Below are 17440 nucleotides of genomic sequence, written 5' to 3'. Positions count from 1 at the left end.
CATTTTAGAAAACATATGAAGTACTTATGTTCATAAGTTAGCATGAAAAATAAATTTCCAGCAGAAGAAATAGCAGGGCTGCATTCTACTGTGGTAGAAATACATTTGTTGCATTTGGGAAAACTTTAATGAAAACAGCATGAATAGAGAAGGCAAGACGTGGATCAAAATAAATTGTATTACAGAAAAGAGGTGAGTAGATAATTGAAGCTCCATAGGTCAAAGATAGCCTTTGGATTGAGATAAATGTCATTGGATCAGGCCTTGATCTGATTTATATTTTGGAAGAGAGGCAAGGGTTGAAGCACAGATCCCTTATTTTGGCATTACAGAAACCTGTTGGCCCTTAATATTTTTACATCCTTTTGTTCCACCCGTTCATTCTTTTTTTCCATATTCTCCTAACCTAGAACTTCATATTTATGATTTGAATATGATTCATATTATTTTACATACTTGCAATAACTCAACTCCAGTGAAGCCTGGTTTTGAGTAATTATATTTGCTAAAATCTCAATCCTACAAATTGTTAAATCTTCTTACACTGCAGCTCTACCAAGAAAACTCAAATGTACAAAGAGAAGAATTAATTTTATGTTTTATAAATTTGGCATACAGTGTTGCTAAGCAAATATTATTCTTGTATTTAGTTTTATAGCTCTCACCCTTTCCCTTCAATAGAATGTCCAAATGTATCATTAAGTTTTCTGAAATATCCAACTCTTCTTGTCTTGTGGTCAGTTCCAGAAAAAAATCTACTCTGGATTAAAAACTGAGCCTATTCGATCTAACCCATTTAAGCTCTCTACTTTCACTTGTTTGTAAATTAATCTATAGTTGACCAAATTTGTAACTCTCTGCAACATCTTGATCATTGACATGATTCTGTTTTTCCAGAGTTATATATTCCTATTGTTCCTTGTTTTGTGTTTCCTCCTTTATACTTGGAGAATTTTAAAAATTCAGATGTTCTTTTTCATGAAGATTATAATGGTGAAAATTGTATAATGATAGAAACTCATATTTGCATTTCAGTCATTTTAATTGACAAGGTGATTTTTATATACTCTCCTTGAAATTTCAAGTATTATCGTAACATTCTATAAATAAGAAAATTTTAGTTCAAAGACATGAAGCAAACTAAGCAACCTCTAATGTCACTGCAACATGGGAATTAACATTTCCTTCCCGATGTTTCATCCTCTTGGCTTCCACAACATATAAACAGCCGAGAAATGCCTCTTCTACTATTCTTTTCCACCACAGATTTTTTTTCAGAGACTTTCTATTTTCTCTTGCACATTACATCAGTGCTAAGTAGGATATCTGTCCTCAGCCTATTCTCTGCTGACTCTACACATCTGGATTGTATAAGCTGTAATAATCTCATAGTTTGATTACAATCAATAAGATAGTAAGTACCCAATCTGCAGCTCCAGTGTTGACCTTTTTCTCCCAATTTTAGACTCATGTAACTAGCCCTTTCCTGGGTTTCTCTGTCTTAGCCTTTATCCTTGTCTGATTCACAAATTATACTGTAAACTCCTTAAGAACAACAGTAAAGCTTGTCATGCCATGTCTCTAGAATAAACAACATCCGTCTTATCTAGTAGATTATCATGTTGTTCAGCATTTGTCAATCATATATTTCATTTTAGTAATTTAAGCAGGAGCATAATGTAACATTTTTAGTTAAATAAATAAATATCATGGATATTGGTCATAAATGGTTTCATGTTTCCATCATAGGAGAATTGCAGAATAAGGAGAAGGAGGAGCAGCAACTGGAGCAACAGGAAGACAAAGAGGAAGAAGAGGAAGAGGAGAAGGAGATGGTAGTAAAGAAGGTGGAGAAGCAGGATTGAGGAGAGCCCAGCATAAACATCACTACAAATATCCGTTCACGAGTTGCATCCTTAAGCAAAAATTGTATTGCCTCACCTGTGATAAAGCAGTACTTCTTTGTTGATGTTTCCTTTTTAACAAAAGGTCATGACATTTTCAAAGAGAATAGTGTTTGGTATAGAGGATAAGATATCTGTTTTCTTTAATTATAAAATATGAAGTCATGTTCTGATTTATCAGTCTTCTAAATTGGCCTACTCTTCCTGGAGGGTGAGACCATAACTAACACGAGAAGGTCACTCCTGTGTTTCTAGTCCACTATCCTTGTTTGACCTATCATACATAATCCCCACACTTCCTAACTTGGGGAAGCAGAAAATGATGAGTGGAATAATGCCTACATGTTGGTATTCCAACATAAAATGAAGATGAGTTAAGTTTAATTGTAATTTTAAAGTATGCATATTAAGATGTATCAATATTTCTTAGCATGTAGTTTGCTGTTTATTAGTGCCTTTGGGCTACTAGTTTGCTTTATGTTCATTAGAACATGAATACCTTAGATCTGCTAGAACTGTACCTAATATTGTTGGATAAATGAAGCAGTGAAGAAAACCAGAGGGAAGGAAGGAGAACAGAGGGAGAAGAAAGAAAGCAGAAAAGAAGGAAATCATTTGCCTTTTCCCAAATAATCAAAGCAGAATTTATTTTTAAAATCAGATATAGTTCAGTAGTTACTGAACCATGGGCCAGGCACAATGGCTCAGGACTGCAATCCCAGTACTACTTGTAGGCTAAGGCAGAAGGATTTTTGAGGTCAAAAGTTCAAGACCAGCATGGGCAACAGCAAGACCAAGTCTCTACTAAAGAAAAATTTAAATTAAATTAACCAAGAGTGGTAACACATGTCTGTAGTCCTAGCTAAACATGAGGCTGAGGTCGTAGGACCACTTGAGCCTAGGAGTTCCTGGCATCTGTGAACTATGATCTCACCAATGCACTCAAGACTGTGCTATGCAGCAAGACCCCATCTCTGGAAAAATAAAACAGTTACTGAACCCTATGTAACTTTTTTCCACTCAAAATATAAAGAGATTGTATTTGTTTTACATGAGAAGGGAGTTTGTATCTATAATGCTTATAAATCTCATGACAAAAGAACAAGAGTAATATATATCTAGTTTGATTTGAATTAATTTGCCTTAAGAAATGACTTTTATTTTCTTTTATATGACCCAGAGAATAATCATAATTTTCAGTAAGACTGTTCTAATACAGCATAAAAAATTTACCTAATAAATACTTCCTTAAAAAATATGATATGAAATTAAACCACAAGTTTAATTCTTTACTGGATAAAGCCTAAGGATAACTAATGCATTCACAAGACAAATATGTGGTTGCTTATTTTTTTATTTTTTGTTTTTATTTTTTGTAGAGATGAGGTCTCACTTTGTTGCCTAGACTGGTCTTCAACTTGTATACTCAAGCAATCCTCCTGCCTTGGACTCCCAAAGTGCTGGGATTACAGACATAAGCCACTGAGACCAGCCTTGTTTCAAACTTCACAGTACCCAAAGAATCACCTGGAGATACTGTTAAAATGCAGGCTCCTTAGGGCAACCCCAAGATTCTGACTCAGCAAGCTTGGGAAGTGGGACTAAGAATTTGCATTTCCACAGGCTCCAGCTGATGCTGTCTGTGATGGTCCCATGTGGCACACTCTGAGGAACAATGCACTAGGCTGTATAACTTACCTCAACTTTATTCATAAGTTTTTAATATTCAGTTCTTAGTACATTGAATTATCCAACCAGCAGTGAGTAGGGTAATTTTTACACAAATTTTCCTAGGAATGTAATTAAAACCTTTTTTCCTTCACTCTAGTGTAATCATGTCAACACATGCCTGCTATGGAGAAATATGCAGCCTTAAAAACTCCAGGAAATTAAATTGAATTTCCAAATATGTATATATTCAGTCATATGTGAGATATATATCACTGAGCACTTAGAGTCATTTCACCATAAATATAAGAATTTTTTATCATATTGTAGCCAAAAGATTACTGAATTTGGCAAATATTTGCATTCACTTTGTAACTTAAAATATTCTAAAGTCAATGGAAGATGGTAAAAGTATGAGATAAATAATGATTCGAAGAAAAACTCTTGAAGTATATGATGACTATAATTTCATTATGCCAGTTATCACCATTTATCAGAGAACATCAAGTAAAACCTTGATGACATGGTAAGTATTCTTTTTGTCATAGAGTTGTTCCACGTTGGACACATACTTGTGCAAACATCTTTATCACTGCAATCATTTCTATGCCTGGTTTCCTCCAGCATGCTTTTCCGTCATCTGACTCACTCATGGCTAGACTAACACTGGGATTAACATGCGATAGGTATAGTTGTTTCCTGATTACTTTGTCTTCACAATTATCTATTGCAAAATCACTTTGTTAGGGTTATTTTTATCATTTGTAGAGACAGATTTTGGGCACTACTTTTGGTTTCCATAATATGATCTCACAACTGCCATTATTTAACAACCAAAAAAAAAAGGGGGGGGGGGAGGGGGGAATTTCAGAGTGTTTAAATACATTGGCCCTCTAGGGAAGCACATCATCTCTTGAAGCTTCACTTCAACTTCACTACTTCTGTAGTCTCATCTTGGGTAAAAGGTACTATGTTCATGTGTAATCGAATATGATATCTTAATCTAGAGTGTTGCTTCCTAAAATCTTTTGAAAACTAATTATAAAAATGTGTATTTGTGTAATGATAATTTCTCATAAAGAAACAATTGAGAGATATGGTGACCCTCTTAGGATCTGAAGGTAAGTTGAGAATCTCAATTTCTATACGTTGAAATCAGCAATCATCATGCAAAGTAAATAATGTGGAATATGGAGACATATTCCAGCTTCTCTCCTGGTGGAACTTTCTAAAAACCTTTTTATTTCCTTGTCTACATACTGGCATCTACTCTCCTACTTACTACTTTTACCCTTAACTTAAATTCAAAGTTCATATTTTAATAAAATAGCATATGTTCTCTTTTTTACAAATGTATATATTGTTTCACAAGTTTCACTTTTAAAAATTTACTTTATTCCCATAAGTAAACATTTCTCACTACCTTTGCATTGACCTTCCCATCATTTTAAACAGTTCTGTTATTCTGTATAATAAAAAATATTATATAACAGTTATGCTTTTCTACCTTACTGTTTTATATTACTGAAGTTGTTTTCATTCAGTTGTGATATGGCAGAAAAGAAAGATTTTATTATTTCATATTTTTATTATTTTGTCATTGGGGAAATATTTTTTAAACCATTGCGTATATATTTATACATCTATGTCTGTATATCCATCTTTCAATTTATCAAGGTTAGTAAAAGAAAACTACTCTTCTATAAGTATTTTTTGATTCCATACTTTCAATACAGTTTACAGATATAAAAAACACTAAAGTTTTTGTTCTTTTTGTATCATAAAATGACTGATGGGTAGGTTTATCTATCAGGTGATAGAAAAACCCCAAGGTACATACTATTTTTACAGTTGCTCTTAATACCAAAGATTTCCTTTTTTTTTTTTTTTTTTTTTTAAATTTGAGACAGAGTTTCACTCTTGTTGCCCAGGCTGGAGTGCAATGGTGCAATCTCAGCTTACCTTAACCTCCGCCTCCCGGGCTCAAGCGATTCTCCCGCCTCAGCTTCCTGAGTAGCTGGGATTACAAAGGCGCTCACCATCATGCCCAGCTAAATTATTATTATTATTATTTTTAGTAGAGACGGGGTTTCTCTATGTCGGTCAGACTGGTCTTGAACTCCTGACCGCAGGTGATCTGTCTGCCTTGGCCTTCCAAAGTGCTGGGATTACAGGCATGAGCCACCATGCCAGGCCAGAAATTTCAATTTAAATAACTGAGGCAAATCAGTGAATAAGTAAAAAAGCAAATGCCATAAATAATGAGTTCTGCTTTATATTTTGGAGATTTTGGGTTATTAATAACAGCAATTTTTTTATAATTAAGTAAAACATATTCTTGTAATATTTTATCACAAGTTACTGGTAAAAGAGATTAGAATAATGAAGACCATTACCTTTATATGGATTACTCTATAGTTTTCAATAAACAGGTAAAAATGTCATTTATTTGTAAGTCTTGTGGCAATTATGTGTTTCACTGAAAATATCTCTATTTAGATGTTTATAATTTACAAATAATCTGTTTAACTTTTTTTTTTGTTTAATAACCAAGGAACTGGGTTAACTGGCTTATACATGTTTATGATAACATATCATAGTCCCAGATTAGGTTAATTTTGTTGAATGAGATTATTTAAAATATTAAGTCGTCTTCACCAATTCCACTTCTCAGAGGAGGTATGAATATTCTCTCTGTGACTTCTTATCAGTTTGATTTTTTTCTACCCAATATCATTAATGTTCTAAACTGAATGTTACACCATTTTTGCAACTCTCAAGACAGAAATCTGGCTCATTTTCAGTGACGTTATTATAAAGCGATTGCCCATTGCTTGTCATTCTAACATCCTAAGATCTCTTTACACTGTACCTTAAATATCATCCCTAATGCCATTATTTAAGGTGCCCCATAATGTTACAAAACCTAAGTAATCAAGTAATCATGTTGTCTCCAGTTTTATCCTCCCTACATTTTGAACTGCTTGCACTTTCAATATGGTATCCTCTCTCTTTTTCATTTTCTTATAGTTGCCCAACACCTCTTTACTCATCCCACAGAATCCAACTCAAGCTTTACTTTATTCTTTACTTTCACACCCCTATTCACTTGGTCTGTGTAAGGTGTTGGTTTGTGTGTTTCTCTAACGCCTTAGCATTTCCATATCGGAAGCTCTCACTTTTACTTATCAATGTCTCCAACAAGTCTCCAAATTTCATTATGTCAGACAATGGGTTTTAATTGTCTTTCTATCTGGCATGTGTCTCCCAGTGCTTTGGAGCATAGCATAATCAATAAAATTTTGATGGGCAAATACAAGAAAAAATGTGATACTGAATTTCCACGTGTGTTTTCAGAGAACCCAGCCAACTATGAAGTTCCTTGTGTTTGCCTTCATCTTGGCTGTCATGGTTTCCATGATTGTAAGTATATCAGGACATTTGAAGAATATATTCTCAGTACCTATCCCAAGAGTCTCTCTATTCTTTGTATTCTGCATATGTTGGTGTTTACTTGAATACAGTTTTATATGTTTTAAGGTTTCTATATGAACTTTTTTTGTATTAACCTACATAAGCTCTTTAAGCATTTAGAATGAATATTCATTATTCACCTACAGACACTAAAGTATATTTAGTTTAATGTGAAATAAAGTTTTACTGAACTTCTTAAATATGTGGAACTGAGAGCTTGTAAAAGTATCTTTAAACATGTAATACTCTAGACCATCTGAAGCTAGAAATCTCAGGAATGAAGTAGGTGCACTTGAGTGGAATTCAAGTATTAAAAGATGTCAAAGTAGAAATTTTCAAGTCATTCTTTGCAAAGCCTAACTTAAAATTAGTTCACAATTATTTAGCACACATTTTCCAAAATAAAGCTGCTTATTTTTAACTTGAAAACAAAACTTCAGATCTATTACATGCTATGAGTTCCCAATCTGTATTGTCATTTACTACTCTGTATCACCAGGTAAAGCACTTGACTTCTCTGGAGCTCTTTCTTCTACTCTACTTCCTTCTCTTTCTCCTGTTCCTTTTCTGTCTATGACATTAGTAGGAAACTGGCCATGAAAGAATAAAAATACTCCAGCTTATCTGGTAAATTCTAACAGATATTTCAAAAACTAATTTGATTATAAAATCATAGTATACCACATTATTTGTTATAAAAAGGTAGGTGTCTGAAAAATAAAACATAAAAATGTAAGGAAAACAGAGAAAAACATAATGCTTGTCTCTGTCAGTAAATAAAAGTTATATGTAAGTAGCCTTTGAGCTACTGAGAACATATGAAAAACTACAGTTTCACTTTTCATTCATCAATGATAACCATTTACTCCCTTTCACACACCAAAGAAGTATAAATCAAAATAAATTTATATTTGAATATAGCACACTAATTACAGAAAAGCATACTCTTGACACATTTTAAAGATGTCATAAAGCAAAAATAACTAATTTAGTGTCTATTGATGATTTGCTTACATCCTGTTTACTCACAATTGTAGCTGCTGAGTTCATTTTTGTACTCAATCTGGAATTATAACATTAAGATAATAACTATTGTCTCATTTTCTGTTTTCTAAGGGAGCTGATTCATCTGAAGAGGTGAGTCATTTTCATTCACTGGAAAACTTGTTTTCAGTTTTGTCCTCCCTACATTTGTATTAAATTATTAAGCTTGTCTTCATTTTTCACAGAAATATCTTCGTAGATTGAGAAGATTCGATGTAAGTATTCTCTGATAATGCTGTGTAGTCCAAATAAATTTTATTCTCTGATTACTTATTCTTCTAGAAGAGTCAATATTTATTTTTCAAATATATGTAGTAGTTGCAAAAGTGTACTTGTTTTCATCTATTTATGATACACAGGTAACAGTCACAAATGTATTGTGTCCTAACAACATTTCAATTGAAACTTATAATGCCAACCAGAGAAACCAGTTACTCTCTGAGCCCTCAAGTATCATCTCCTGAGTAATCACATTGACCTAAAAAATAGTTAAAATTCTAATTCTATTAATTATAAAACATGCCTCATAGAGCATAAAGGCTGATAATTACACATAAAATATGGTAAGTTTGCATCTTCTGATTTTTTTTGAGGGCAATAAACTCATTAAATTAAACAGACCATGATAAATGAGATAGAAAATTTCATTTCTTTAACATTTTTTCTTAATGTATGTATCTTGATGTCCCCGTATGTTGGCATATAATGTCAACCTGATAGGGTTGCAAAAGATCTCCTAACTAATATAGTAAATACATGGATTAAAGTAACACCAAATAAAAAGGTGCTCTAAAAGGGATGATGGTTATTTGTGTCAACAGAAGGCAGAAGTATTGAAGAATGTAGGAATCATAAGAGACAGTAAGCTCATTAAAAGAGTGACCACATAAGCTGTCACCACATAAGCTGAATTTAGTAAATATCTCCTTCCCATAATACTCAAAAGTGGGCAAACTGGTTGCTGGGAGGTAGTATTTTGAGGAAAATTTAAAACCTCTTTGGAGTGATAGCCTATAATCAGTGTTCCTGCACGTAAAATAAAACCACAAAACTGTGAACATACAGTACAAAGGTAAATACTCAATCATTTTTACCTGCTTTTAAAATGTGTTTATAACCAAAAAGAAAAATCTAATTAAAAGTTTGGAAAAAATCTTATAAGTAATATGTAAGTTCCTAAAACTTTAACAATCTGAGCTTCTAATAAAAACATTTGCACTGTCAATATCTCAATTTTCTGCAATTTTCTTTCTCCTTGTGTGTATACAGGAAGGGTTGTATGGCCCTTATCGGCCATTTGTACCACCACCACTATACCCACTACCATACCAACCATACCAACCACAATACTAACAATATCCCTGTTAATATCATCAGTGACTGCAGGACGTGATTATTGAGGTAAGATGGGTTTAGTGACATTTTTACTTTCTGTATCAGTGCTGACAGTTAAAAGAAGAAAAACAAAAACAAACCATTAAACCAACAGCAGTTCCAGTATAAGAAAGCAGCCTGATATAGCTCCTTGAAGTGTATTAGTTTATATAAATGCTTCTGAGATAAAGTCTCTGTCCTGCTATGGTTAGAAGGCTGGGTTATAGGATGGGGAACACCAGGGTTTGTATCCTGGCCCTGACAACTACCAGTTTCATGACTTTGAACTACTCTTAATGCTCCCAAACCTCAGTTTTCTCATCAAAAAATTGTGTATTGTAACACTGAAATATACTTTTTAGAATTGTTGACACTTTTGAAAGACATATCACATAAAATCTCTTGATCAGAAAGGTTTATAGTTATAACTGCAGGGCTTCCCTGCCACTAAATCTGTACCTAGATGTTGCTTAAAGTTTTCACTCCTAAAATGCAGTCTTTGGAGAAGCTTCCATCTGGGAACCATCTGGGAACTTGTGAGAAATTTGCACTTTATACCCTAAGTAACTCGACTGAGCAATTACTATAGAAATTATTAACATAATGCTAACAAGAAAATACGAAAATGTCATCAATTTCTTTTTAGAAAGTCAGTTTTATCTGTGTCTACACAACATTAAATGTTCTAAATTCTATGAAAGACTAAATATTTCACTACAAAATAGAGCAAACTGTTGGAGATAAGGGAGGATTGTTCTACAATTCAAAGTTAACACAGTCCAAAGGATTTCAATCATTTTTCAGTGCATTTGGGAGATTATATTCCCATTCAATTCTCTATTGCCATTAATGATATGAGGAAGAGCCTGAACTTGATCCCTTAGGTTTTAGGTAATAACTGATGACATTTAATCAAGGAAAGATGTACTAAAATATTATTTAGGGAAAATGTATATAAATGAAATGTGTAGACTATATTTAAGTAGAAGAATAAAATAGTATGATGATTGAAAAACAATTTAAATTTGAATTTAAATTATATATGCTGAATGATCATTTTTATTTGTTCAGATACAATTTAATAAGTGTTTAATTGTCTACTCTGTGTCAAATATTATTTTGTGCCCTGCATTTTATAAACTAAAATTTTATATAGTATCTACTCTGTACCAGGCCAGAATATAAATGTATTTACAGGGGTAAAAATTTTACAGATAATGTTTCTTTCTCTGTGCAGGTTTGATTGGCAAATACAACTTCTACATGCATATTCTCATCCTTCATACCATATCACACTACCACCACTTTTTGAAGAATCATCAAAAAACAATACAAATGAAAAACAGACTATAATTTACTGTGTACTCTTTGTTTCAAGATACTTGCCTTTTTAATTTTCATTTGGTGATGTAATTGCAATTTAAACTGTTAAGCTGTTTTCAGTGCTGTTTCTGAATAATAGAAATCACTTCTTCTCTAAAAGCAATAAATTTCAAGCACATTCTTATGTGTATGCTCCTTATTTTTCTTTTTCCTATTTATGGGAATAACGATTTCTTTCATCATCTTCTTTCCCAGTTTGACTAGCACAGACTGAAGCACATAATGTCAGAGGTCCTTATTTGTAATTGAGTCTGTCATATTTTATATGTTACAAACATGGTACTCAAACTCCCTTATTATTAGAGCTATTTATGCCAAGATTTGATTTGCCCATGGTTTCCTTTGAGACACCACAGTTGCTAAGCCTCCAAAGCACTCACATTTTTTATCTCAGCCCCTGTAGGTCAGAAGATAACCACCATGTCACTCTACAGCAGTATGTAGGCATTCTGCATGTAAACCATCTAATGCCCTCCATTAGTTTTTCAGCAACGACTTTTATTCAAGAAATATTTATTGAATGACCCCAGCTGTCAGGCCGTCTTCTAGATGCTGCAGACAAAGAGATACAAAAGTCCTGCCTTTAGAGAGTTTACATTGTAACTGGCAGATGCAGATACAAAGTAAATAAATAGTACATATCTTAGGCAATGATAAGTGTGCTAAAGAAGTATAAGCATATCTAGGGCATAGAAACAAATTTAAACAGGATAGTCAACAAAAGACTCTCTGATATAGTGACATTTTATGAAAGTTATGAACTAAGCATGAGAGCCAATATAGAGAAATAAATTTTCTAGCAGAAACATAGCAAATGCAAATTTATTTTCATAGAAACATGTTTGTTTCATTAGGGACAAATTCAAGGAGACCAATATAGACAGAGAAGGCAAATGGATCAAAATAAATTACTTCACAGTGTAAGGGATACGCAGGTAATTAAAGCTTTGTAGCCCATGTTAAGTCTTTGATTTGAGATGGATAACATCGGAGAAAGATACAATCTTACTTATATTTTGGAAGGGAATCAAGGGTTGAATCATAGATATCCACACTTGGGCCTTACAGAAATCTGTGAGTCCTTCCTATTTTTATGTCCTTTTATTCGATGTGTTCCTTTTACAATTTATTTTATTTTCCTCTAACCCAGTACTTCATATTTTTCATTCACTATATACTTGCAATAATTCGAACAACTCCAATGAGCTCTGGGTTTGGGTCAGCCTACTTGCTAATATCTCAATCCTACAAATCCCCAAATTTTATATGTTTCTTTATCAAAACCTAGATATATAGAAAAAAATGTATTTTTTTTCTAAATTTGGAGTACGACATTGCTCACCAAGTTTTACCCTTGTATTTGATGCAATACCTCTCTTATTAACCTAAAATAAATTGCCCCAATATTCATTTTCTGAAGGATCCAACTCATCTCAGTCTGTAGTCAATTTCAAAATAATAATAATAATAATAACAATAGTCTATGTATTTGAAGGGAGAAATGAATTCATTAGGCATAAGTGTCTTAAACTTCTTACTCTCACTTTTAATAAATTAATCTATATCTGACCAGATTTCTAATTCTCAAAGTCTTAAAAGTGAAGATGACCGTCATGTTTTCCAAAGATATTTTTTCATTATTCTTTGTTTTGCATTTTCTCCTTTATTTTCAGAGAAATTTTTGAAACTAAGATGTTCTTTCAAATGAATACTATGATGCTAAAAATAATAAAACTACCTAATGTTTACCTTTAAATAATTTATATTTTTAATTTCTCATATATATGAAATAAACATTTCATATAATATATAAATCACATTTCATATTATATATTAATATATGGAATATATATCTTTATTTAATTCACTTTCAACTATTATTATAACATGGTCTGGGTAACTAAATTGTCGTTTAAAGAAATTACAGAATCCCCTATTTCACTACAACTTTTGTTCATTGTGATTAACATTTTCCCTTTGAAATTTCATCCCTTTTGCTTCCATTATGTATGTATATTGCTTGAAAATACTATACTATTCTTTTCCTTCTCAGAGATTTTCATGGGCTTTCTATTTTCTCCAACATACTACCTCGGTGTTGTCTAGGGGATCTTTTCTCAACCTTCTTTTTTTTCTGGCTGTACACGTGTTTCTTGTATGATTTCATTTCTTTTCATAGGTCATTTTCATAATTGATTAAAATCAATGAGCTGATAAGTCCAAAGTCTACAGTTCATGTGTGGGAAGAAGAGTTCCTTCTTCTCTCAATTTAGACTTATATAATAAACACTCCTCTAGATTGATGCGCAGTTGCCTTTAACATTGTATGTTTTATAAATTAAACTGTAACCTCCTTAGGAGCAGAAAAGAACATTTACTTTGTATCACCAGTGTCTAGAATGTTTCATCTTATACAGAATACAGTCCAGTGTTGTTTCACATTTGTCATTTGAAGTATTTTTCCTCTTAATATGGAAACTGGAATATAATATATTTTTAGGTAAATAAACATCACAGATTTTTTCATAAACTGTTGCATACTTTCATCATAGTAGAAATAGAAAAGAAGAAAGAAGAAGAGTAGGAGGAAAGCCCAGCATAAATATGACAGCAAATACCTATTCATGGGTTACATCCTTAAGACATCAATTTAATGATATGCTTGTGATAAAGCCTTCACTATTTTTTCATGTTTCCCTTATAAATGAAAGACATTGCCTTTTCAAAGAGCATAGTGTTTGTTTATAAATAATTAGATAACTGTTTTATTTAATTATAAAATGTGAAGATGAGACATGTCTGATCCATCAGTCTTCCAAAATGGCCTACTGTTCCTGGAGGGAAGGTCACTCCTGTGTATCTAGTCCACTATGTTTGTTCAAACTGTCATACACAATTCTCACACTCCCTAACCTGGGGAAACAGGAAACGATGTGTGAAATAATGCCTATATTTTGGTGTTCCAACACAAAATATAGATGACGTAAGTTTACTTGTAGTTGTAAAATGTTATATTAAAATATATCAACATTTTTACCGGGTATCTTATTGTCTGTCAATACCTTTGGACAATTACGTTGCTTTGTGTTCACTAGAACATGAATATTATAGAAGTAATACAACAGTGCCTTACATTGTTGTTTAAATGGTTAGTGAAGAAATAAATAGTGGGAAAAAAGTAGAGGAGAAAGACAGGAAAGAAAGAAGAAAGGGGAGAAATCATTTCACAGTTCAAACATATCCAAAGCAGTGTTTACTCTTCAAAGTCAGACATACTTCAAGTTACTGAACTATATATCTCTTTTCCATTAAGAAGTGATGACAGATTGTATTATTTTGAGCACTAGAAGAAACCTTGTATCTCCAGTGCTTAGAATAGATCTATTTTGAATTGAATTATTTATTCGCCTTAAGAAATAATTTATCTTTTTGTATTTACCTAGAGAATAACCATTATTTCCAATAGGACTGTTCAATTATAACATAGAAGCTTTACCTTATAAATATTTTCCTAATAAATCTGACACATTAAGCCATAAGTTCTATTTGTGGGATGAAGTCTAAGGACAAATAATACATTTGTGAGTTGACCATGTGTTTTTCCAAACTTTACAGTACAGAAAGTACCACCTAGAGATACTGTTAAAATGCAAGTTTCTGGTGTACCCCCAAGATTCTGATTCAGCAAGTTTGGAAAGTGAGACTAAGAATTTTCATTATAATAGGCTCCAGCTGATGGTGATTCTCATGGTTCCATGTAGCACACACAGAAACAATGGATTAGGCTTTATAATTTATCTTCAATTTACAGATGAGTTTTTAACATTGAGTTCTAAGTGTTTGAATTAACCAATCAGTCACCAGTTGGTTAAGTTTTGAACAAATTTATCTAGGAACTTAGTGAATGTTCTTTTTTTTTCCTCCTTTCTGTCTAGTGCAATCATGGCAACACATGGCTTCCATGTAAAAATATGAGCCTTTAAAAACTCCAGAGAAGTACATTGAATTTCCAAACATAAGTATCCAGTTATTAGGTATGATGTATATTATTATACTAAACACCTAGAACTATTTGGCTGTAATTATAAGAATTATTTTATTACATAGTAGTAATCAAGAGATTACAGAATTTTGGCAAATGTTTACATCCACTTTATGAATTAAAATATTTTAAAGTCCATGGAAGAAATTAAAAGCACAGTATTAATCATAATTTTTAGAAAAATTTATAAAAATATATAATGACTCCAATTATATTATGTCAGTTATCACTATTTCCTAGAAAATAGATTAAATTTTGGAAGGATTTTAGTATCATTTTTGTCAGAGTTGTTTCATCTTGGACATATAGTTGTTGAAATAAAATAGAATGTTGTCCACGCAAACATATTATAGATGTAATCATTTCTATGCTTGGTTACTGTAGCACGATTTTTTCCCTCATCTTATTCTCACATGTCTAAACTAATTAACATATGATGGATCCATTTGTTTCCTGATTTCTTTGTCATCACAATCTTTATCGTAAAATAATCCAGTCGAGTTCAATCTCAGTATTTTGTAGGAATTTCTTTCGGTCATTTGTTGCTCAGCAATCGCAGGGCATGTCTACAGAGGTAAGACGAGTCTAGTGATTTTTTTTTTTTACTTTTCAAACATATCAGTACTGACAGTTAGAAAGAAGAAACACATAAGGAAGTCATAAAACAGTTCTAGCTTTAGAAATGTAGCCTGGGATAGCTCCTTGAAATGCATTCATTTATATAAATGATTCTGAGGGAAATCTTCTGCCCTGTTATGATTAAAAGGGTGAGCTCTGGGGAGGGGAACGCCTGTATTTGTATTCTGCTCCTGACAACTACTATTTTCACGATCTTGAAGTATTACTAATCCTTTCCAAACTTCAATTTCCTCATCAACACAGTGGGTATTATGATAATACTTGTACTCTTTGTAGAACTAGTAAGGCTGTTGAAGGACATATTACATAAAAGCCCTTGATCAGAAAGGTGCATAATTGTGACGGCAGGCTTCACTGCCGCTGAAGCTATATCTGGATATTGTTTAAAACTTTTCCTCCTAAAATTTAATCTTTGGACAAGCTACACAAGCACTATCTGGGATCTTGTGAGAAATGTAGAGTCTAAACCACATCTAAGTCGAACGAATCAGAATCTGCATTTTAATAACATCCCTATGTGATGTATAACACAATAACTTTGAGAATTTTTGTCTTAAGTAATTCTAATAAGTAGTTAGGATAAAAACCACTAATATCATATCAAAAATGAGAGAGGAAAATGTTATTAATTTCCTTTTTAGAAAGTCAATTCAATTTTACCTATTTATATGCAACACAAACTTTCAAGTTGCTAGGAAAAAAATAGTATTTCTAGGAAAAAATAGTTTTTCACTACAAATCAAAGTAAACTTTTAAAAATATGAACACTGTCCTGTGATTTACTGTTGAAATCATCCATAGGATTTCAATTATTTTTCAGTGCAGTTGTAGATTTTATTCCAGTCGAAATCTCTGTTGCCAATAATGATATGGGAAAGAATCTGAACTTGATACTCTAGGCATTAGGTAAGAGTTGATCATATTTGATCAAGAAAGGATATATTTAAAATATTATTTTGGAACAATAAATGTGAATGAAATACGTCGGCTATATTTAAGGAGGGGACTGAAATAGGTTATAGAAAGACTTAAAAGAAATGTGGAAAAGGAGTATTTGTAAAGGATATTAACAGGTTTAATGATGGATTGAATGAGAGACCAATTCAGCAAAGGAGAAAAAACAAATGGGTGCAACGTGTCAGGATTGGATTAGCAAATAAAAGCGCAAAGCACTTTTATGCCTTTCAAAAAAGAGATAATGGTTGGCGGTTATTTATGTATTTGTTTCTTTTTTTCCCAAGGAATTTTGCCATGTATATGGTTTGTTTGGTTTAGGTGGAAGACGTTGAAGAAATTAATTTGGCTATGCTAACTTAGAACAACAATTGAAAAAGCATTTAAACTAAAAATCGAAGCAAGTTAAATGTTAGAACTGAACTACTGAACTCCTCAAGAACTTTTTGTCTATTTTTGGAGATAGGTGGATAAAATACAGGCAATCTTCAGACAGTTAGAATATCACGTAATTAAAATGTCAAGTGATTGGATGAGTATTTAGGCATATTATAACAGCAGGAATATGGCAGTTAAGATAAGAGAGCATGCAGAGAGATAATAAGGAAGGCCACTGGAAATCTAGCAAAATAATTTAGGATGAGAGATCGGAGCTAGAACTAAGAAAGAAGTGGTAGAGATATCAGCAATTTATTGGAAATTCTGATCATATATTTTAGAACATTTTTGGCAAAGTGTTTTTATATGCATAACTTTAACCAAGGCACAAGTTTTAGGCAAGGATTTTTTTATCACCTCAAATACAAACATACATTGAGAGACTTTATTCAGTTGAAAGATCATTAAAATAGGTAGAAAGATCTGATCTCAAAAATGTTCAAGCATGTCAACATCAAACATAACAAGAAGTTTCTCAACTGGTAAGAATTTTGCTTACCACTGAGACAGAGGTGGTAAG

The 17440-nt window shown here is 32.4% G+C and overlaps 1 long non-coding RNA gene across 1 annotated transcript; it reads left to right on the top strand.

Annotated features, from left to right (window-relative positions):
* The first annotated feature begins 4444 nt into the window (after positions 1 to 4444).
* Positions 4445 to 10971, top strand: LOC112624658. The gene is made up of 6 exons (XR_003119454.1): positions 4445 to 4537; positions 6930 to 6995; positions 8163 to 8183; positions 8276 to 8305; positions 9360 to 9491; positions 10702 to 10971. It is a non-coding gene; the product is annotated as an uncharacterized LOC112624658 (long non-coding RNA).
* The last annotated feature ends 6469 nt before the right edge of the window (positions 10972 to 17440 follow it).

Source organism: Theropithecus gelada, chromosome 5 (assembly GCF_003255815.1).
Source record: "Theropithecus gelada isolate Dixy chromosome 5, Tgel_1.0, whole genome shotgun sequence".
In the NCBI taxonomy this organism is placed as follows: domain Eukaryota; kingdom Metazoa; phylum Chordata; class Mammalia; order Primates; family Cercopithecidae; genus Theropithecus; species Theropithecus gelada.
The sequence above is the reverse complement of the archived record's forward strand: the minus strand, read 5'-3'. Positions and strand labels throughout refer to the sequence as shown.